The sequence below is a fragment of the Cheilinus undulatus genome, linkage group 2 (assembly GCF_018320785.1).
Source record: "Cheilinus undulatus linkage group 2, ASM1832078v1, whole genome shotgun sequence".
NCBI lineage: Eukaryota > Metazoa > Chordata > Actinopteri > Labriformes > Labridae > Cheilinus > Cheilinus undulatus.
Window position 1 is genome coordinate 4,885,198 of NC_054866.1, and position 20,874 is coordinate 4,906,071.

The 20,874-nt window shown below is 42.8% G+C and overlaps 23 non-coding genes across 23 annotated transcripts; all 23 read right to left on the bottom strand.

Moving 5' to 3' along the window:
• Nucleotides 1–5,017: 5,017 nt before the first annotated feature.
• On the bottom strand, nt 5,018–5,090 carry trnaf-gaa. The gene has a single exon. It is a non-coding gene; the product is annotated as a tRNA-Phe (tRNA).
• Nucleotides 5,091–5,730: 640 nt separating this feature from the next.
• On the bottom strand, nt 5,731–5,803 carry trnaf-gaa. The gene has a single exon. It is a non-coding gene; the product is annotated as a tRNA-Phe (tRNA).
• Nucleotides 5,804–6,440: 637 nt separating this feature from the next.
• On the bottom strand, nt 6,441–6,513 carry trnaf-gaa. Its single transcript has one exon. It is a non-coding gene; the product is annotated as a tRNA-Phe (tRNA).
• Nucleotides 6,514–6,685: 172 nt separating this feature from the next.
• trnaf-gaa lies at nt 6,686–6,755 on the bottom strand. Its single transcript has one exon. It is a non-coding gene; the product is annotated as a tRNA-Phe (tRNA).
• A 175-nt stretch (nt 6,756–6,930) lies between these two features.
• trnaf-gaa lies at nt 6,931–7,003 on the bottom strand. The gene has a single exon. It is a non-coding gene; the product is annotated as a tRNA-Phe (tRNA).
• A 173-nt stretch (nt 7,004–7,176) lies between these two features.
• On the bottom strand, nt 7,177–7,250 carry trnaf-gaa. The gene has a single exon. It is a non-coding gene; the product is annotated as a tRNA-Phe (tRNA).
• A 397-nt stretch (nt 7,251–7,647) lies between these two features.
• Nucleotides 7,648–7,720, bottom strand: trnaf-gaa. The gene has a single exon. It is a non-coding gene; the product is annotated as a tRNA-Phe (tRNA).
• A 172-nt stretch (nt 7,721–7,892) lies between these two features.
• On the bottom strand, nt 7,893–7,962 carry trnaf-gaa. Its single transcript has one exon. It is a non-coding gene; the product is annotated as a tRNA-Phe (tRNA).
• Nucleotides 7,963–8,137: 175 nt separating this feature from the next.
• On the bottom strand, nt 8,138–8,210 carry trnaf-gaa. The gene has a single exon. It is a non-coding gene; the product is annotated as a tRNA-Phe (tRNA).
• Nucleotides 8,211–8,384: 174 nt separating this feature from the next.
• On the bottom strand, nt 8,385–8,457 carry trnaf-gaa. The gene has a single exon. It is a non-coding gene; the product is annotated as a tRNA-Phe (tRNA).
• Nucleotides 8,458–8,853: 396 nt separating this feature from the next.
• On the bottom strand, nt 8,854–8,926 carry trnaf-gaa. The gene has a single exon. It is a non-coding gene; the product is annotated as a tRNA-Phe (tRNA).
• Nucleotides 8,927–9,343: 417 nt separating this feature from the next.
• Nucleotides 9,344–9,416, bottom strand: trnaf-gaa. Its single transcript has one exon. It is a non-coding gene; the product is annotated as a tRNA-Phe (tRNA).
• A 173-nt stretch (nt 9,417–9,589) lies between these two features.
• Nucleotides 9,590–9,663, bottom strand: trnaf-gaa. Its single transcript has one exon. It is a non-coding gene; the product is annotated as a tRNA-Phe (tRNA).
• Nucleotides 9,664–10,060: 397 nt separating this feature from the next.
• trnaf-gaa lies at nt 10,061–10,133 on the bottom strand. Its single transcript has one exon. It is a non-coding gene; the product is annotated as a tRNA-Phe (tRNA).
• Nucleotides 10,134–10,308: 175 nt separating this feature from the next.
• trnaf-gaa lies at nt 10,309–10,378 on the bottom strand. The gene has a single exon. It is a non-coding gene; the product is annotated as a tRNA-Phe (tRNA).
• A 152-nt stretch (nt 10,379–10,530) lies between these two features.
• On the bottom strand, nt 10,531–10,603 carry trnaf-gaa. Its single transcript has one exon. It is a non-coding gene; the product is annotated as a tRNA-Phe (tRNA).
• Nucleotides 10,604–10,996: 393 nt separating this feature from the next.
• On the bottom strand, nt 10,997–11,069 carry trnaf-gaa. Its single transcript has one exon. It is a non-coding gene; the product is annotated as a tRNA-Phe (tRNA).
• A 173-nt stretch (nt 11,070–11,242) lies between these two features.
• Nucleotides 11,243–11,316, bottom strand: trnaf-gaa. Its single transcript has one exon. It is a non-coding gene; the product is annotated as a tRNA-Phe (tRNA).
• A 638-nt stretch (nt 11,317–11,954) lies between these two features.
• trnaf-gaa lies at nt 11,955–12,027 on the bottom strand. Its single transcript has one exon. It is a non-coding gene; the product is annotated as a tRNA-Phe (tRNA).
• Nucleotides 12,028–16,972: 4,945 nt separating this feature from the next.
• On the bottom strand, nt 16,973–17,045 carry trnaf-gaa. Its single transcript has one exon. It is a non-coding gene; the product is annotated as a tRNA-Phe (tRNA).
• A 414-nt stretch (nt 17,046–17,459) lies between these two features.
• Nucleotides 17,460–17,532, bottom strand: trnaf-gaa. The gene has a single exon. It is a non-coding gene; the product is annotated as a tRNA-Phe (tRNA).
• An 884-nt stretch (nt 17,533–18,416) lies between these two features.
• trnaf-gaa lies at nt 18,417–18,489 on the bottom strand. Its single transcript has one exon. It is a non-coding gene; the product is annotated as a tRNA-Phe (tRNA).
• Nucleotides 18,490–19,187: 698 nt separating this feature from the next.
• Nucleotides 19,188–19,267, bottom strand: trnaf-gaa. The gene has a single exon. It is a non-coding gene; the product is annotated as a tRNA-Phe (tRNA).
• Between the last annotated feature and the right edge of the window lie 1,607 nt (nt 19,268–20,874).

A 20,874-nucleotide genomic window follows, 5' to 3' on the forward strand; every position in this document is an offset into this window, starting at 1 on the left:
TTACAGAGAGGCTGTTTGGCGCATAAAAGCTCAAATTTCCCTCCAAAATAACTGAAAAGTAGCTGGTCTCTTCATCCATTCGTGCGTATTTTACGCAGCGCCAAGGGCTGTGATGCTGTATGACACACACAAACGCGACACTCACATACAGACACACACTCGCACTGACGTGTTGGTTTGACTGAAGGCTTCTATCTGTTTAGGGAAAATGTTTCAGAATTTGCAGGATAAACTCAGACCTGAACTTTCTCTTTCTGCTTTAAAGTGCCTCTCTGTCCATGTGCGTCAGCGCCGTTTATGTGTGTGTGCTCTCCAGCTGTGTGTCTCTGTCTCTCATGCGAGCCAGGGCGGGCGGTTTAATTAATACTCCATATATATTCTTTGTTTGTTGAGGGCGATCTAAACGACAAAAACCTCCGTAAAGGTGCGCATACTTTAAATGTTATTGAAACTTTTAAACGTTTGTATATTCAGGGTAAATTATAAATTTGCCATAAATCGATAATTAACGTTTATAAAAGACGAGAGAAACTCTGAAACTTTAAATCAGTTCACTGAGGCAGTGAGAAACAGAGGCAGAAGGATAAAAGTCTGTAACTGATCACTTAGGAGTCCAAGAAAATTTAACTAAACAGTGATTTTTTTTTTCTTATATTATACATCTGTTGTTTAATGTTCTCAAATGTGAGCTTCACCACCAAATGTAAGTCATCTATTATTTGTGGAGATATTTTAATTATTAGACACACATATGAAAACATTTCCTCCATACAGTATAGAGCAGAGGACAGGAGAAGTTGGACACTTAATATTCTCTGATGGAGATTTGTCAGAGTGAAAATTAGAGATGTTCTTGTAATCTGCTGTAGTTTTTTCTAATAAACAGCCGTTTAACAGTATTTTAATTTTAGCATAAACTTGATACCCGTTACGAAAATAAAAATCTAAGAGTTTTGACTCTTAGATGACTGTCTCTAACAGTCTGACCCATATCTCAGTAGTGTGCTGTTTCATATGTACAGGGAGAAGCGCTTTATTAAGAGGAGAGCTGATGTTGACCATACTGGTGAGAGACAGTAGAGCACGTTTGTCACATCATATCCTTTGTACCAAATTTGGCATATAGCTCAGAGTTACCAAACACCAAAGTTGTGGCTAGTGGAAATACTGAGTGGCTAGTAAGTTTGCAGAACCACTAGCCACCGTGGCTGGTGAGAAAAAAGTGAACGTCAAGCCCTGACTACATCAGTTTCACAATGTGAAAAATATACATTAAAAAGACATACCCACTCTTCTGCCATTTTTTAAGCTCGTAAAGGCTTCACCTCCACGAGATCTTTGTTTATCAGACAGTAGGTATGGAATGAGATTTGTGTCAAAAAGATTCAAACCAAACTTCTTCAGTGTCAAACAAAAAAATGGCATTTGAGAGCAAAAAAATGTGATTCAAGCAAAAAAAAAAAAAAAAGTTGTTGTTCAGCTCATGTCTGGGAAATTTAATGAAACCAGCAGACTATCGTTTTTGCATCAGTTTGACTGCTTTATTAAATCTAATTATTGGTTAAACAGGTTTTTTTGTCAGTGCAGTAGTAGATGTTGTATACTTTTGTACACATACGTGTTTTATCAATTTTTCCAGCCACTTAAGGTGTCGTCTTCGCTTTTTACGTAAACTATGCCTATGTCATCAACTTGTCCATTAGCTCAGCGGTAATGTAGATGTCTGTCACTCAGAACACCGGGGTTCCCCGGTATCTCATAATTATTGATACTCACTTCCTTCCTATTGGCTGAGAGCAGTTTTGTTTTGTGTGCGGGCAGAAGAAATCCGAGAGGAGAAAAGAGATGTGAGTGCACAAACAAGGTTTGAGAGGAAAAATCTGAGTACAAAATGACAAAGTTTTGCTCTCAAAACATGTAAATCTGCTCTCAAATATGAAAAATGCTCTCAAAACTAAAAGGCTTTGCTCTCAAACATTAGAGCATGCTCTCGAATAAAGATAGGATTTTAATTCCATAATTCTGGCACTTTAAATGCTGCTTTATAAATACAATTTACTTTATTATTTCAATTTGTCAACGTAAACCTCCTTTTCCTTATCAGCTTTTATTGGGGATTGACTGATCCAGCTCTTTCAGCTCTGATACTTGGGCTTTGAGTGGTTATAGTGCTATTGACCCAGTCAACACCAGTGGTACATTAACACACTTCAAATTTTACTCCTGGCACCTGGGGTTCAGAGCGCCAAGGCCACTGCCTTCGCCTGCCACCTGGTCTGCAATTCACCTGACACCAATGGTTTTTCCTGCAGATGATGGACCCAACTGGGCCCCATGGAGAGATCGTGGGTACCAAATTGGCTTGAGTGAGTAAATTGGCTCAGTGTCCTGTGACTGCGAATGACATAACACAGTTTGACTGACAGGACGTTTGCATGTGTGGAACAACCCCCCCCCCACACACACACACACAACCCCACACCCACTTACACACACAGGTCTGGCTCCAGGAGGGTGATCTGGTTTCCCTTTCAGCCAATGTTGCTTCTAATACAGATCAGGTCTTTGAATGGCACTTCATCTGTACCTTCCCCTGAGACTAATGTGCCTTAGGAAACTACCAAAAACTAATTGTCGCTATCAAAACAGTTTCATAATTTATTGGGCTACTCAAACCCCACCACCATGATAAGGTGGCAGTTCACCTAAACTAATAATAACAATAATAATAATAATAATAACGTTATTTATATAGCACCTTTAAAAACATATGTTTACAAAGTGCTTTAACAGAGCAGGAACTCAGGGATTCACAAAAAACAAAGAACAAATGAGCAATAAACCAGACAGAAAAAGTCTTGATAATCAAACAGAAGATCAAAACAAACTGAAACACAGAAGTCTATGAAAATAGCACAGTTGGAAGGAATGCGAGGTACATAGACACATAGATGATCCTGAAGGCAGTCAAAACACTAAAATGTGAAAATATCCAGGAAAAGACAGTATGATATGAATCGAAAATAAAACTGTATACACATAAATAAGACGACACCACATCATAAGCAATAAGACAAAAATAAGAGTGATAATTAAAAAAAAGGTTAAAGGAAGTGTCACATAAAAGCAATTCTGTAAAAGTGAGTTTTAAGGAGTGATTTAAAAGATGTTACTGAATCTGCTAGCCTTATATTCCAGGGCAGGTCGTTCCAAAGTCCAGGGGCCCTGACAGTACTGCTCAGCCTTTGCTGTTGTTTCAGCAGCAGTCTGCTAGAGAGCTGAGGGCGGGGCAGGATAGCATGCACGTGCCCGCTGTAAACAGCAGCACAGAGCTGACTAGCACATTCCCCAGCCATTCGGTTCTGGATTAGACTGGTGCATTCTTAGTGTTTATCATTTTTACCTGAAACCTTATTGCAAGAACTGAAAACCAACTGAACACTAATCTCATCTGACTATCAGTAGTAATTACCATACAATGTGCAATAGCCTACTTACTGTCTTCATTTTTGGATCTTTAAGTGGAGGCAAGTGCCGCTAAAGGGTAGAGGAAGAGTGAGTTGCAATTCATTGGTCATAACTGTTTCATTATAATTAATTACAGAAAAGAGTAATTGACTGTTATGAGGTGATTGCTTATGTAATAGCTGGCACTTATGGCCACCTTTGCTTTTCTTCACCATATTCTGTCAGTTCTAGAAATTATCTGCAAAGCATGCTGTGCATTGTTTTCTGATGTGCTAATTCTACAGCTGCAAGAAAAAGTATGTGAACCCTTTGGGATTTCTTGGATTACGGCATAAATTGGTTATAAAAATGTGTTCTGATCTTCATCTAAGGCCAGCCACGCACTAGATGATTTTTTAATCTGAAACGATTTTAAAACTGTGAGAGACCACAGACTTCAGGACAATTTCCAAATATTTTTCATCTTTAATACTTTGAATGCACACACTAGACGACTCAGCCAGACTGTCAGATCACTGGAGACCACACACCTGCCCACCTGCTTACGACCTTGCATGATCAACTACGTACTCTTTACAGTAAATTTCTGGCAACCACAACTGCCAGTAATTTACCGTAAAATTTAAGTAGTTAGCATAAAACATCGTTAAACATCATACAGATGTACTGTTTTTATTACTGAGATAGACTGTATTTTAGGTTTAAGTAATTTACTGTAAACAGGTTTATTTCGTTATCGTGATTTTTACTGTTAAGCAATGTAGAAAGTGTTATAAAAAAGCTGCACTGTTTACAGCAAATTACTGTAAAAATGGTTCCAGTACAACTGTTATTTTCACAGCAAATTTAAATATGTATGTTTATAATACTGATTTTTCTTCACAGAAATTAACAATAAAAAAATAATAGGGTTTGTAGTGTAATAATTACGGTTGGAGAATGATTACACCATTTTGTGTTATACATTTTCACCATTTTTTTACGGTAAATTTCTGGCGACCACAGCAGATCAAAAATTTAACAGTTTTCTTTTCAGTAACACAAGAGGTTGAAACAACAACTTCTCTGTTTCTGCCGAAACCCGAGTGGAACCAGGGACCTTTAGATCTTAAGTCTAATGCTCTCCCAACTGAACTATTTCCACAGAAAAGGACAGGATTGGATAGGGAAAAAAGAATTTTCATGGACAGGAAGCGACATAGAGAAGTGGAAGGACACACTAATGTAGTGCTGAAGAACTCACGTTTTCCTATTGTGCCATCGGAGCTAAAACTGGAACTTTCCCACACAAGGGATTGGAATAACAGTTCACTGTTGTTGCCATAACCCGGGATTGAACCAGGGACCTTTAGGTGTCTTCAGTCTAACGCTCTCCCAACTGAGCTGTTTAGGCACAGAAGGATAAGAATGGATTGGGAAAAAGAATTTTCATGGACAGGAAGCGACACACTGATGTGGCGCCGCAGAGCTCACGTTTTACTATCGTGCTGTTGGAGCTAAATGTTGAATTTTCCAATACAAGGGCTTGGAAGGACCATTCCTCTGTTTCTACCGAAACCCGGGATTGAACCAGGGACCTTTAGATCTTCAGTCTAACGCTGTCCCAACTGAGCTATTTCGGCACAAAAGGACAGGAATGGATTGGGAAAAGCATGTTCATGGACAGGAAGCGCCACAGAAAAGTGGAAGGACAAACTGATGTGGCGCCGCAGAACTCACGTTCTACTATCATGCCGTTGGAGCCAAAGGTTGAATTTTCCCACACAAGGGCTTGGAACGACCATTCGTCTGTTTCTGCCGAAACCCCGGGATTGAACCAGGGCCCTTTAGATCTTCAGTCTAATGCTCTCCCAACTGAGATTTGGCACAAAAGGACAGGAATGGATTGGGAAAAAAAATATTCAAAGAAAGGAACCGACACACTGATGTGGCACCGCAGAACTCATGTTTTCCTTTGTTGCAGATAGAGAAAAAATATAATACCTTTCAAACCAGGGTAAGAAGGACAGTTCCTCTGTTTCTGCCGAAACCCGGGATTGAACCAGAGACCTTTAGACCTTCAGTCTACTGTCTCCCAACTGAGATTTGGCCCAAAAAAACAAGAACGGATTGGGAAAAAGAATATTCATGGACAGGAAGCGACACAGAAAAGTGGAAGGACACACTGATGTGGTGTGGCAGAACTCATGCTTCCCTTGTTGCAGATGGAGCGTTAGTTTTAACATTGCCACACTGGGGTATGAAGGACAGTTTGTCTGTTTCTGCTGAAACCCGGGATTGAACCAGGGACCTTTAGATCTTCAGTCTAACGCTCTCCCAACTGAGCTATTTCGGCACAATGAAAGGATTGGATAGGGAAACAGAAAATTCATGGACAGGAAGCACCACAGACAAGTGGAAGGACACACTAATGTGGTGCTGCAGAACTCAAGTTTTCCTTTGTTGCAGATAGAGCAATAGCACAATAACTCTCACACCAGGGTAAGAAGGACACTTCCTCTGTTTCTGCCGAAACCCAGGATTGAACCAGGGACCTTTAGATCATCAGTCTCATGCTCTCCCAACTGAGATTTGGCCCAAAAAAACAGGAATGGATTGGGAAAAGCATGTTCATGGACAGGAAGCAACACAGACAAGTGGAAGGACACACTGACGTGGCACTGCAGAACTCAAGTTTTTTTTGTTGCAGATAGAGCAAAAGTATAAAAAGTCTCACACCAGGGTATGAAGGACAGTTCCTCTGTTTCTGCTGAACACAGGATTGAACCAGGGACCTTTAGATCTTCAGTCTAACACTCTCCCAACTGATATTTGGCACCAAAGGAAAAGAATGGATTGGGAAAAAGAATTTTCATGGACAGGAAGCGACACACTGATGTGGTGCCGCAGAAGTCAAGTTTTACTATCGTGCCGTTGGAGCTAAAGGTTGAATTTTCCCACACAAGGGCTTGTGACGACCATTCCTCTGTTTCTGCCGAAACCCGGGATTGAACCAGGGACCTTTAGATCTTCAGTCTAACGCTCTCCCAACTGAGCTATTTCGGCACAAAAAGACAATATCGGATAGGGAAACAGAAAATTCATGGACAGGAAGTGCCACAAAAATGTGGAAGGACATACTGATGTGGAACCACACAACTCACATTTTCCTTGTTGCAGATATAGCAAAAGTATAAAAACTCTCACACCATGGTAAGAAGGACAGTTTGTCTGTTTCTGCCGAAACCTGGGATTGAACCAGGGACCTTTAGATCTTCAGTCTAACGCTCTCCCAACTGAGATTTGGCACAAAAAAAAAACAGGAATGGATTGGGAAAAAGAATATTCATGGACAGGAAGCAACACAGACAAGTGGAAGGACACACTGATGTGGTGCTGTAGAACTCATGCTTCCCTTGTTGCAAATGGAGCATTAATTTTAAGATTGCCACACTGGGGTATGAAGGACAGTTTGTCTGTTTCTGCCGAAACCTGGGATTGAACCACGGACCTTTAGATCTTCAGTCTAATGCTCTCCCAACTGAGCTATTTCGGCACAAAAAGACAAATTGGATAGGGAAACAGAAAATTCATGGACAGGAAGTGCCACAGAAAAGTGGAAGGACACACTGATGTGGCGCCGCAGAACTCACGTTCTACTATCATGCCGTTGGAGCCAAAGGTTGAATTTTCCCACACAAGGGCTTGGAACGACCATTTGCCTGTTTCTGCCTAAACCCTGGGATTGAAACAGGGACCTTTAGATCTTCAGTCTAACGCTCTCCCAACTGAGCTATTTTGGCACAAAAGGACAGGAATGGATTGGGAAAAGCATGTTCATGGACAGGAAGTGCCACAGAAAAGTGGAAGGACACACTGATGTGGCACCGCAGAACTCAAGTTTTCCTTTGTTGCAGATAGAGCAAAAGTATAAAAAGTCTCACACCAGGGTATGAAGGACAGTTCCTCTGTTTCTGCTGAACCCAGGATTGAACCAGGGCCCTTTAGATCTTCAGTCTAACGCTGTTCCAACTGATATTTGGCACCAAAGGAAAAGAATGGATTGGGAAAAAGAATTTTCATGGACAGGAAGCGACACACTGATGTGGTGCCGCAGAAGTCAAGTTTTACTATTGTGCTGTTGGAGCTAAAGGTTGAATTTTCCCACACAAGGGCTTGGAACAACCATTCCTCTGTTTCTGCCGAAACCCGGGATTGAACCAGGGACCTTTAGATCTTCAGTCTAACGCTCTCCCAACTGAGCTATTTCGGCACAAAATGACAATATTGGATAGGGAAAAAGAATTTTCATGGACAGGAAGTGCCGCAAAAATGTGGAAGGACATACTGATGTGGAACCACACAACTCACATTTTCCTTGTTGCAGATATAGCAAAAGTATAAAAACTCTCACACCATGGTAAGAAGGACAGTTTGTCTTTTTCTGCTGAAACCTGGGATTGAACCAGGGACCTTTAGATCTTCAGTCTAACGCTCTCCCAACTGAGATTTGGCACAAAAAAAAAACAGGAATGGATTGGGAAAAAGAATATTCATGGACAGGAAGCAACACAGACAAGTGGAAGGACACACTGATGTGGTCCTGTAGAACTCATGCTTCCCTTGTTGCAGATGGAGTGTTAGTTTTAACATTGCCACACTGGGGTATGAAGGACAGTTTGTCTGTTTCTGCCGAAACCCGGGATTGAACCAGGGACTTTCCGATCTTCAGTCTAACGCTCTCCCAACTGAGCTATTTTGGCACAAAATGACAATATTGGATAGGGAAACAGAAAATTCATGGACAGGAAGTGCCACAGAAAAGTGGAAGGACACACTGATGTGGTGCCACAGAACCCACGTTCTACTATCATGCCGTTGGGGCCAAAGGTTGAATTTTCCCACACAAGGGCTTGGAACGACCATTCCTCTGTTTCTGCCGAAACCTGGGATTGGACCAGGAACCTTTAGATCTTCAGTCTAACGCTCTCCCAACTGAGCTATTTTGGCACAAAAGGACAGGAATGGATTGGGAAAAGCATGTTCATGGACAGGAAGTGCCACAGAAAAGTGGAAGGACACACTGATGTGGCACCGCAGAACTCAAGTTTTCCTTTGTTGCAGATAGAGCAAAAGTATAAAAAGTCTCACACCAGGGTATGAAGGACAGTTCCTCTGTTTCTGCTGAACCCAGGATTGAACCAGGGCCCTTTAGATCTTCAGTCTAACGCTGTTCCGACTGATATTTGGCACTAAAGGAAAAGAATGGATTGGGAAAAAGAATTTTCATGGACAGGAAGCAACACACTGATGTGGTGCCGCAGAAGTCAAGTTTTACTATCGTGCTGTTGGAGCTAAAGGTTGAATTTTCCCACACAAGGGTTGGAACAACCATTCCTCTGTTTCTGCCGAAACCCGGGATTGAACCAGGGACCTTTAGATCTTCAGTCTAACGCTCTCCCAACTGAGCTATTTCGGCACAAAATGACAATATTGGATAGGGAAACAGAAAATTCATGGACAGGAAGTGCCACAAAAATGTGGAAGGACATACTGATGTGGAACCACACAACTCACATTTTCCTTGTTGCAGATATAGCAAAAGTATAAAAACTCTCACACCATGGTAAGAAGGACAGTTTGTCTTTTTCTGCTGAAACCTGGGATTGAACCAGGGACCTTTAGATCTTCGGTCTAACGCTCTCCCAACTGAGATTTGGCACAAAAAAAAAACAGGAATGGATTGGGAAAAAGAATATTCATGGACAGGAAGCAACACAGACAAGTGGAAGGACACACTGATGTGGTCCTGTAGAACTCATGCTTCCCTTGTTGCAGATGGAGTGTTAGTTTTAACATTGCCACACTGGGGTATGAAGGACAGTTTGTCTGTTTCTGCTGAAACCCGGGATTGAACCAGGGACCTTTAGACCTTCAGTCTAACGCTCTCCCAACTGAGCTATTTCGGCACAAAAAGACAAATTGGATAGGGAAACAGAAAATTCATGGACAGGAAGCAACACAGACAAGTGGAAGGACACACTGATGTGGCGCCGCAGAACTCACGTTCTACTATCATGCCGTTGGAGCCAAAGGTTGAATTTTCCCACACAAGGGCTTGGAACAACCATTTGTCTGTTTCTGCCTAAACCCCGAGATTGAAACAGGGACCTTTAGATCTTCAGTCTAACGCTCTCCCAACTGAGCTATTTTGGCACAAAAGGACAGGAATGGATTGGGAAAAGCATGTTCATGGACAGGAAGTGCCACAGAAAAGTGGAAGGACACACTGATGTGGCACCGCAGAACTCAAGTTTTCCTTTGTTGCAGATAGAGCAAAAGTATAAAAAGTCTCACACCAGGGTATGAAGGGCAGTTCCTCTGTTTCTGCTGAACCCAGGATTGAACCAGGGCCCTTTAGATCTTCAGTCTAACACTCTCCCAACTGATATTTGGCACCAAAGGAAAAGAATGGATTGGGAAAAAGAATTTTCATGGACAGGAAGCGACACACTGATGTGGTGCCGCAGAAGTCAAGTTTTACTATCGTGCTGTTGGAGCTAAAGGTCGAATTTTCCCACACAAGGGCTTGGAACAACCATTCCTCTGTTTCTGCCGAAACCCGGGATTGGACCAGGAACCTTTAGATCTTCAGTCTAACGCTCTCCCAACTGAGCTATTTTGACACAAAAGGACAGGAATGGATTGGGAAAAGCATGTTCATGGACAGGAAGTGCCACAGAAAAGTGGAAGGACAAACTGATGTGGCACGGCACAACTCATGTTTTTTTCGTTTGTTACAGATAGAGCAAAAGTATAAAAAGTCTCACACCATGGTAAGAAGGACAGTTCCTCTGTTTCTGCCGAAACCCGGGATTGAACCAGGGCCCTTTAGATCTTCAGTCTAACGCTCTCCCAACTGAGATTTGGCACAAAAAAACAGGAATGGGTTGGGAAAAAGAATATTAAAAGCAAGCGACACACTGATGAGGCGCCGCAGAAATCACATTTTATTATCGTGCTGTTGGAGCTAAAGGTTGAATTTTCCCACACAAGGGCTTGAAATGACCATTTCTCTGTTTCTGCCGAAACCCGGGATTGAACCAGGGACCTTTAGATCTTCAGTCTAACGCTCTCCCAACTGAGCTATTTCGGCACAAAAAGACAATATCGGATAGGGAAACAGAGAATTCATGGACAGGAAGTGCCACAAAAATGTGGAAGGACATACTGGACATAGACACACATTGGAGCTTAAAGTTGAATTTTCCCACACAAGGGCTTGTAATGACCATTCCTCTGTTTCTGCCGAAACCCGGGATTGAACCAGGAACCTTTAGATCTTCAGTCTAACGCTCTCCCAACTGAAATTTGGCACAAAAAAACAGGAATGGATTGGGAAAAAGAAAATTCATGGACAGGAAGCAACACAGACAAGTGGAAGGACACACTGATGTGGTCCTGTAGAACTCATGCTTCCCTTGTTGCAAAATGGAGCATTCGTTTTAACATTGCCACACTGGGGTATGAAGGACAGTTTGTCTGTTTCTGCTGAAACCCGGGATTGAACCAGGGACCTTTAGACCTTCAGTCTAACGCTCTCCCAACTGAGCTATTTCGGCACAAAAAGACAAATTGGATAGGGAAACAGAAAATTCATGGACAGGAAGCAAGACAGACAAGTGGAAGGACACACTGATGTGGCGCCGCAGAACTCACGTTCTACTATCATGCCGTTGGAGCCAAAGGTTGAATTTTCCCACACAAGGGCTTGGAACAACCATTTGTCTGTTTCTGCCTAAACCCCGGGATTGAAACAGGGACCTTTAGATCTTCAGTCTAACGCTCTCCCAACTGAGCTATTTTGGCACAAAAGGACAGGAATGGATTGGGAAAAGCATGTTCATGGACAGGAAGTGCCACAGACAAGTGGAAGGACACACTGATGTGGCACCGCAGAACTCAAGTTTTCCTTTGTTGCAGATAGAGCAAAAGTATAAAAAGTCTCACACCAGGGTATGAAGGACCGTTCCTCTGTTTCTGCTGAACCCGGGATTGAACCAGGGACCTTTAGATCTTCAGTCTAACGTTCTTCCAACTGATATTTGGCACAAAAGGACAGGAATGGATTGGGAAAAGCATGTTCATGGACAGGAAGCGCCACAGATAAGTGGAAGGACACACTGATGTGGCACCGCAGAACTCAAGTTTTCCTTTGTTGCAGATAGAGCAAAAGTATAAAAAGTCTCACACCAGGGTAAGAAGGACAGTTCCTCTGTTTCTGCTGAAGCCGGGATTGAACCAGGGCCCTTTAGATCTTCAGTCTAACGCTGTTCCAACTGATATTTGGCACCAAAGGAAAAGAATGGATTGGGAAAAGGAATTTTTATGGACAGGAAGCGACGCACTGATGTGGCGCCGCAGAAGTCACGTTTTACTATCGTGCCGTTGGAGCTAAAGGTTGAATTTTCCCACACAAGGGCTTGTGACGACCATTCCTCTGTTTCTCCCGAAATCCGGGATTGAACCAGGGAGCTTTAGATCTTCAGTCTAACACTCTCCCAACTGAGCTATTTTGGCACAAAATGACAATATTGGACAGGGAAACAGAAAATTCATGGACGGGAAGCGCCACAGAAAAGTGGAAGGACACACTGATGTACCAGGGACCTTTAGATCTTCAGTCTTATGCTCTCCCAACTCTGCCGAAGCTGGGGAACAATTGTCTGTATGAGAGGGGGAAGAAGAAGGAAAAATGGGGGGGGGGGGGGGGAGAAAGGGGAGAGAGAGAGAGAGAGGAGAGAGAGAGAAACCAGGGAAAGCATGGGTTCGAATCCCGCTCGAAGCAACTGGAGTTCATGTCACCTCTTCCAGCAAATGCTGTTTGTTTTGAAGTCAAAATTGTATGCAATAAACTACGACTTCTTTGCAGCAAAATGTTTGTAATTTGTGTATCTTAACATTCATATACACAGCTTCGATCGCTGCTTAAAGGTTTTTAATTAGCCTACTATTACTTATGTTATATAGACAATCATTTAAGGAAAACCCCAATTCCCTAATATCCTATCAGAAATTAAAGCAGTTAATTTAGGCGGTCTTCTTACCTGTACGGTACCTGAAATCAAGGTAAATGCTATGAACTGCATTGTCAGATATTTCATTGTTTTCTATCACTTGTGCACTCAAGAGCATTTAAATCTCACCTCTTAGACTTTTTAATCTGGATACTGCTGAATGAATAAAAATTAATAAAAAGTATAGCAAGAAAGCGGTCATTTTGCCCTCTATTTATTATGTAGCAGTCAAAATGCATACAATTGTTATCTAAAATGACTACTTGAGTGCAAATTATAACTATTAAACTCTACCATGCTTTTAAAATTAAACAATAAAATACAATAAAACTATTACTTAAGCATTATCACATGAGAAAGATGATGTTATTCTGAATGTCACTCTAGTTGAATAAACAAAGCTGCAGGTTGAGGTCTAAAGAAGGGACAGTAGGAGGGTACATTTAAATGTCTTTATGAAGAAGATTTACACATATTAACATAAAGATTAATATAACTATAAATACACACAAACATATATATATATACACACATATATAAGTGTATATATATACACTTAAATATACATTAATATTTACATAAACATGCACTTATTCATACATTTGTACATGTATTTACCTAATACTGTGCCAAATTACACACTCTGTCCTACTCATCTCCCACCGCACCTTATCAGTTTGCATGCTGAGCAAACTATGCTGACAGCAACACTTTAAACAGCTTTCTTTCCTCATTATGATGAAAATACACATAAAAGAAAACATTGGCACAATGTTTAGTAGCCTTAATTCACTGCTTGGAGTATTTTTCTCAAATTAATTGCTAAATTGGACTGAATTCTATGGAACTGCAAAACAAAATCAATAGCTTTTTCTGTCCACTTGATGATGCTTTGGTGCCCTTTGTCCAGTGAGGTCAGCAGAGGTGACATTCAGAGAGCAGGACAAAGTTTGTAAAACAAATATGCCTGCATCACGAAAAGGATACTGTGAATGCAATTAGGGCATGAGCAAGATGGACATGACACATGGGGTTTGCAAGCAGTGCCACATTAAAATAAAATCCTGCATAAATACAACAAATATAAGTGCAAGCCTAATGCATCTTGACAAAAGAAAAATGGTATAGATAGCAATATATCACAATATAAAGTATTGTAATATTCAGTGTATTGCAAAATGTTTAAATCCTGAACAATATCAAAATTGTGACTGAAGTGTAATATTATGTGATAACTGCACTGTAGTATCACTGTGAATACTTTCTAGGCTGTCCGGAATCATAGCTGAGCTGCGCTAAAACATCCAAGAAAAGGAAAAGGAGGGTGCAACATTTAACGTGTCTTTTAACCGAGTAGAACTGAAAACATGGAAGAAGGAAGTGACAGCCCTCAGAACAATACTAATCTTCAGTTTTACATTACTATAAACTATATTACAAAACAATGTTTAAACAATACATTTATACATACATTTAGGTCATTATTTTGACATTTTTTTTCAGCCATTCTTCTTTGCTGATTTTTTCTGTGTTGGGGCAATATATTTTGCCGCGATACTGGCTGTGGCCTGTCTCTTTGGTGCGAAACAGCCCGCAACTTCTACAAGAATTTGATGTCACAGTCCGACTGTAGCTGCGTTTTTTTTTTTTTTCTCCTTCCTCCCTTGCAGAGCTCCCAGCTGCACTGCTAGCACATGGTCCAGGAAGAGGACTGGACTCAACAAACAGTGCTCTCACCAGTGTTGGCTTTGGATGTATAGGTGCCAGCCTGGGTTGTGCCCCATAAACAGCTGAATAACCTGTAAGTGATACAGGGGGCTGTGAGAGATGAGGGTGTGGGGGCTGTGGTGATGGAGCTGTGACAGTAACAGCAGGCTGGATCCGCCGAAACTTTGTTTTTGCCAGCCCAGCTGTGTTGGCTGGCATGTGATACACATGCAGCTTATGCTGCTGGTGTTGTGGAGGTAGTGTTGGCCGTATCTGCGCTGGCAGCAGGGGTACTCTTGCCAATGGCCGTGCCTCAGGCAGTTGGATCCCTTGGAGCAGCACTGATACCTCCTGACCCTTGAGCCGTCGATTGTGCCACTGTATGAGAGTGTTCTGGTTGACTTCAACAAGCTGAAGGGTTGTTTGCTGCATCACAATATTATTGGACAGTATGAGCTGCCTAATTTTTCTGTAGTCCTCCAGGATCAAGGACCATTTGGAAAGGCTGTGCTTTCCTATTTTTTGGGGGCTCTTGTGAATGTTACACAGCCTGACAAATACCTGCTCCACAACGCGACAGCAATCAGGCCACTGGGCAGGTGAACCACTTGAGCCAAGGACACACCGTTTTGTGCTGTCTACCCCAGGGGTGAAATCCGCCTTTTTCTTTGGGGACCTAAAACGCCCCGTTAGAAGACGGTCCCTGTGGCGAGCAGCGTACACAATCCTGTCCTTGTCAAACTGCGCCAGGTTCTGCCAGAGACCCACAATGGTACTTGCCTGCTGGTTTGTTAGTGTCAAGCCTGTCATTGTGCGCACCTCCACCAGGTACTCTGCCAGCTCATCCACACAATCCATCCCAGGAATGTTGCGCTCATCCACAGCCTAAAAAGATAAAAGTCTTTCTTTAAGCACTTTGCAATATTTCATGTTTAAATTCTATTGAAGATTTAGTTCAGAGTAAAGTATACTTATTTCAAGTGTATTTAGTGTCAATCTTGATAGGAAGAATCACTTACACCCTGGTGTGAAGAGCAAGGTGGTGGATGGTCAGGAATAGAAGCAGCTTGCTGAGGCAGAGATGATGCAGGCAGGGTGGATGAAGGCAGTGGTAGAGGTAGGCTGGATGTAGACAGAGGAGGAGGCTGGCTGGATGTGTGCAGAGGAGGAGGCTGGCTGGATGTGTGCAGAAGAGGAGGCTGGCTGGATGCTGGCAGAGGATGGGGCATGCTGGATGTGGGTAGAAGAGGAGGCTGGCTGGATGCTGGCAGAGGATGGGGCATGCTGGAAGTGGGCAGAGGAGGAGGCTGGCTGGATGCAGGCAAAGGAGGGTGCAGGCTTGATGTAAATAGAGGTAGGCTGGAAGTAGACAGAGGAGGAGGCTGGCTGGATGTGGGCAGAGGAGGAGGCTGGTTGGATGCAGGCAAAGGAGGGTGCAGGCTTGATGTAAATAGAGGTAGGCTGGAAGTAGACAGAGGAGGAGGCTGGTTCGATGCAGGCAAAGGAGGGTGCAGACTTGATGTAAATAGAGGTAGGCTGGATGTAGACAGAGGAGGAGGATGGCCGGATGTGGGCAGAGGAGGAGGCTGGCTGGATGCTGGCAAAGGAGGGTGCAGGTTTGATTTGCACAGAGGAGGAGGCTGGCTGGATGTGGGCAGAGGATGGGACATGCTGGATGTGGGTAGAGGAGCAGGCTGGCTGGATGCAGGCAAAGGAGGGTGCAGGCTTGATGTGCATGGAGTTGGAGGAAGGAATGGAGACACAGCCATTGGAGGCTGTGGGGAAGATGCATCTGGTGGAGGCAGGGGTGATGGAGCACTTGATGAATGGGCTGCTGTTTGGGAGCAGAGCACATCTGTGGTGTTGTCCAAAACCAGAAGATCTGCAACTGTAGCCTCTTCTAAGATGTCCCCAAATCCCTCATCTTCTTCTAATGTCTCATCTACATCCAGCTGGTCCAGTAACTGAGATGTCTCCTCACTGTCTGGCTGCATTGACTGTAAGGGTGCGTTGTTTTGCCTCAGCAAGCACTGGACTCCAATGAGCTCACCTGTAAAAATAAATTATAACCCAAGGAAATTTTAGAAGGAAAAAAATCCCAAAGTTTAACAAACATTAAGCATACATTCAACTTTACCTGTGTACTTTGCAGATGGTCTGAACTCTGGGATTAACTTCCTTCCAAACACCATTTCAAAGTTGCTGTTGACATTATGAACCAACTCCCCTGAGTAAGTACGCAGGGTTGGAGGTTCACTTGTGAAAGCAACAGCAGCCCGGTCCTGGTTCCAACGGTTTAAGCCCTCCAGAAGGTAAATCTGGAAATTGAGGTCGTTGGCACTATTCCCTAAAAAAACAAAAAGGATATGATGTTGACTATAAGTAGTTTTTCTCAAGGAAGGAAAAAACGTAAAAACAAACAAAAAGACCATACTTTAATTACAAGGCCAGTCTCTGTGGGCTCTTCTCACCCTTGTTTTTTTTTTTAAACAATGGACAAATAAAATGCTACTCTTAGATCTGATTAAAAAAACAGCATTAAAATATGTTACAAACCTGGGATGAATCGATTCAGGTGGCAGTGAAACGACTCCAGGGAAGTTGATCCCCTGGCACACCGGTAGGTTTTCAGCAGAACTCCTCCCTTGGTGAGGCTTCCGGTCTCCGTGTACAAAACCACACCAGGGGGATCCGGGATACACTTCACATGCCGCTTTTCATGACGACCATTCCTCCGTTTCTGCCGAAACCCGGGATTGAACCAGGGACCTTTAGATCTTCAGTCTAACGCTCTCCCAACTGAGCTATTTCGGCACAAAATGATAGGATTGGATAGGGAAACAGAAAGTTCATGGACAGGAAGTGCCACAGACAAGTGGAAGGACACACTGATGTGGCACCGCAGAACTCACATTTTCCTTTGTTGCAGATAGAGCAAAAGTATAATAACTCTAACACCAGGGTAAGAAGGACACTTCTCTGTTTCTGCCGAAACCCAGGATTCAACCAGGGACCTTTAGATCATCAGTCTAACGCTCTCTCAACTGAGATTTGGCCCAAAAAAACAGGAATAGATTGGGAAAAAGAAAATTCATGGACAGGAAGTGCCACAGACAAGTGGAAGGAGACACTGATGTGGTGCTGCAGAACCCATGCTTCCCTTGTTGCAGATGGAGCAGAAGTTTGAACATTGCCACACTGGGGTATGAAGGACAGATTGTCAGTTTCTGCTGAAACCCAGGATTGAACCAGGGACCTTTAGATCTTCAGTCTAACGCTCTCCCAACTGAGCTGTTTCGGCACAAAATGACAATATTGGATAGGGAAACAGAAAATTCATGGACAGGAAGCGCCACAGAAAAGTGGAAGGACACACTGATGTGGCGCCGCGGAACTCACATTTCACTATCATGCCGTTGGAGCTAAAGGTTGAATTTTCCCACACAAGGGCTTGTAATGATCATTCCTCTGTTTCTGCCGAAACCCGGGATTGAACCAGGGACCTTGAGATCTTCAGTCAAACGCTCTCCCAACTGAAATTTGGCCCAAAAAAACAGGAATGGATTGGGAAAAAGAAAATTAATGGGCAGGAACTGACACGGACAAGTGGAAGGACACACTGGTGTGGTGCTGCAGAACTCATGCTTCCCTTGTTGCAGATGGAGCAGGAGTTTTAACATTGCCACACAGGGGTATGAAGGACAGTTCTTCTGTTCCTGCCGAAACCCGGGATTGAACCATGGACCTTTAGATCTTCAGTCTAACGCTCTCCCAACTGAGATTTGGCACAAAAAAACAGGAATGGATTGGGAAAAAGAATATTCAAAGAAAGGAACTGACACGGACAAGTGGAAGGACACACTGGTGTGGTGCTGCAGAACTCATGCTTCCCTTGTTGCAGATGGAGCAGGAGTTTTAACATTGCCACACTGGGGTATGAAAGACAGTTTATCTGTTTCTGCCAAAACCCGGGGTTGAACCAGGGCCCTTTAGATCTTCAGTCTAACGCTCTCCCAACTGAGATTTGGCACAAAAAAACAGGAATGGATTGGGAAAAAGAATATTCAAAGAAAGGAACCGACACACTGATTTGGTGCCGCAGAAGTCACATTTTACTATCGTGCCATTGGAGTTAAAGGTTGAATTTTCCCGCACAAGGGCATGAAATGACCATTTCTCTGTTTCTGCCGAAACCCGGGATTGAACCAGGGACCTTTAGATCTTCAGTCTAACGCTCTCCCAACTGAGCTATTTCGGCACAAAATGACAATATTGGATAGGGAAACAGAACATTCATGGACAGGAAGCACCACAGACAAGTGGAAGGACACACTGATGTGGTGCTGCAGAACTCAAGTTTTCCTTTGTTGCAGATAGAGCAATAGTACAATAACTCTCACACCAGGGTAAGAAGGACACTTCCTCTGTTTCTGCCGAGACCCAGGATTGAACCAGGGCCCTTTAAATTATCAGTCTCATGCTCTCCCAACTGAGATTTGGCCCAAAAAAACAGGAATGGATTGGGAAAAGCATGTTCATGGACAGGAAGCGCCACAGATAAGTGGAAGGACACACTGATGTGGCACCGCAGAACTCAAGTTTTCCTTTGTTGCAGATAGAGCAAAAGTATAAAAAGTCTCACACCAGGGTATGAAGGACAGATTGTCTGTTTCTGCTGAACCCGGGATTGAACCAGGGCCCTTTAGATCTTCAGTCTAACACTCTCCCAACTGATATTTGGCACCAAAGGAAAAGAATGGATTGGGAAAAAGAATTTTCATGGACAGGAAGCGACACACTGATGGATTGGGATAAAGCATATTCATAGATAAGAAGAAACAGAAAAGTGGAAGGACACTGATGTTGCATCGCAGAACTCATGTTTTCCTTCGTTGCAGATGGATCAGAAGTTTAAACTTTCCTACACTGGGATATGAAGGACAGTTCCTCTGTTTGTGCCAAAACCCGGGAATGAACCAGGGACCAGGGACCTTTAGATCTTCAGTCTAACACTCTCCCAACTGAGCTATTTCGGCAAAAAATGACAGGAATGGATTGGGAAAAAGAATATTGATGGACAGGAAGTGACACAGAAAAGTGGAAGGGCACAATGATGTGGCACCAAGGAAGTCACGTTTTCCTATCGTGCCGTTGGAGCTAAAGCTTCAACTTCTCCACACAAGGGCTTGGAACGGAAGTTCCTCTGTTTCTGCTGAAACCGGGATTGAACCAGGGACCTCTAGGTCTTTAGTGTTAAGGTAAAGGGTTAAGGTTTGAACATATTTGAGCGTACTTTGAGCGGACTTTGTGCGGACTGTCCACAGTCATCAGAGCTTCCATAGTTGAGCATCCTGCCGCGTAGTAGTTTCCTATGAAATTTCTGTGAAATCCTACATTTCCCACAATCTTTGCACGTCGTTTACATTTTTTTTGTCATTGCGTCCAACACTGATGAAGCCTGCTGGCTTTGCAAAGCATAAAATTAAGAGTTGGTGGTATGTATGGCCATTAAATGTCACAAAAGACAAGGAAAGGGAATATGCCATGTTGGTGAAGGACATGCAAAGTATTGATGTGGAAAAACATTCTCAATACTTCTTAATGACCAGTAAAATCTTTGATGATCTAGGTGCTTAGCCCCACTCTGTCTCCACTCTGGGAGTCCAATGCTCACCCATCAATGCTGCACAGAGGAAGAAATTGCAGGTTGGTGTTACATTTATTGCGGGTCAATGTGAAAACACATGCCAAACAGTGTTTTGTGTGACACCAGAACATGGAGCGGAGTCCGCACGGTTGTAAAAATTGAGCTTTACATCCGCATGGGCCTTGCGGCCGTCCGCTTTGAGTCCACGGAGTGCGGTCCGTGTATGTTCTGCCCCAGTATGTTTGGGCCTTAATGCTCTCCCAAATGAGATTTGGCACAAAAGGACAGGAACGGATTGGGGAAAAGCATATTCACATATCCATATTCTTGTACCGCTGGAGCTAAAGCTTGAACTTTCCCGCACAAGGGTTTGGAAGGACAGTTCCTCCGTTTCTGCTGACACCCGGAATTGAACCTGGGACCTTTAGATCTTCAGTCTAACGCTCTCCCAACTGAGATTTGGCACAAAAAGACAGGAATGGATTGGGTATACACCCTTGTGTTTTTGATGTTTGAAATGTGTTTCTTTCGATGGAGACAATAGAAATATATATATATATATATTAGGGGTGTAAGGGTACAGAAAAATGTCGGTTTGGTATGTACCTCGGTTTTGAAGTCACGGTTTGGTACATTTTTGGTATGGTGATTGAAGTCGATGAATAAAATTTAATTTTAATTCTTTAATTAAGTTGTATTAAAATAAATAGGCTGAATAAATTCGATTTAAATTATAAATGATGCTGCAACCTCCCTCCAAAAGTTCTTCAATGACTAAAAATATTAATAAATAAATAAATTTTTTAGTAACTAGGTTATATTCATTGATATTGACACATTTATACCCATTCTTTAAACACTAAAATTTCCCAGCTAACTTGAATGCATCATCACACAACCACAAGTTAGCCTGTTAGCCTTTTTTTAATTTTTTTTAATTTTTTTACTTTTTTTGCTGATTTCAACACGTACTTCAACACTGGACTACTTTTTGAA